Source organism: Alexandromys fortis, unplaced genomic scaffold (genome assembly GCF_014885135.2).
Source record: "Alexandromys fortis isolate MF-2015 unplaced genomic scaffold, M_Fortis_MF-2015_v1.1 scaffold_39, whole genome shotgun sequence".
NCBI lineage: Eukaryota > Metazoa > Chordata > Mammalia > Rodentia > Cricetidae > Alexandromys > Alexandromys fortis.
The window spans coordinates 8,932,491-8,933,138 of record NW_026067918.1 but is presented as its reverse complement, the minus strand read 5'-3'; positions in this window follow the sequence as shown (position 1 = coordinate 8,933,138).

Sequence of the window (648 nt, the reverse complement as noted above, 5' to 3'; positions counted from 1 at the left end):
AAGAGCAGCAATGCTCTTAACCACTGAGCCATCTCTCCAGCCCCCAAAACCTCACATTTAAATCTGTAGTGGGATGGGCATGGTAGCTCAGCCTTTAGTCCCACCTCTTGAGAGGCCCAAGTATGGGGATCTCTGGTTTACATAGTGAGTTCCACGACAGATAATGCTACTCACAGTGAGAACCTGCCTTTTAAAAAATCTATACGTACAGCCAAGAAAATATGCAAAGTGTAGTTCTGAGACACTATTATGTAGCACACTATTATGCAGCTGGTCTCAAATCTTTGCTACAGCTGATTTTGACTTAGGAAATTTGCAGTCTTAGTCCAGTCTAGGCTTTCCAAATGCTGTGATTCCGGGTGAGGCGCATCCACCGCGTATTTGTTGATGGCTTCGGGATTTTTAATAGGGCACTTTCGACCTTATCATTGACTAAGAATCTTACGGTCATCAATCAGCCCTCAGAGCGGAAGGAGCCGGACTGTATCCGATACGAGTATGCTCTCCCTGCTTCTCAGCGTACCGGGTTGAGAAAGCTCCTAGCAACTAGAAGAGCATCCAACAGACTCCCTGGCCGGAGAAGTGCCCTATCGCGGGGCACACTGGGAAATGTAGTTCTTTCCGGCACCTCCTGTGGTTCGGCCCGCA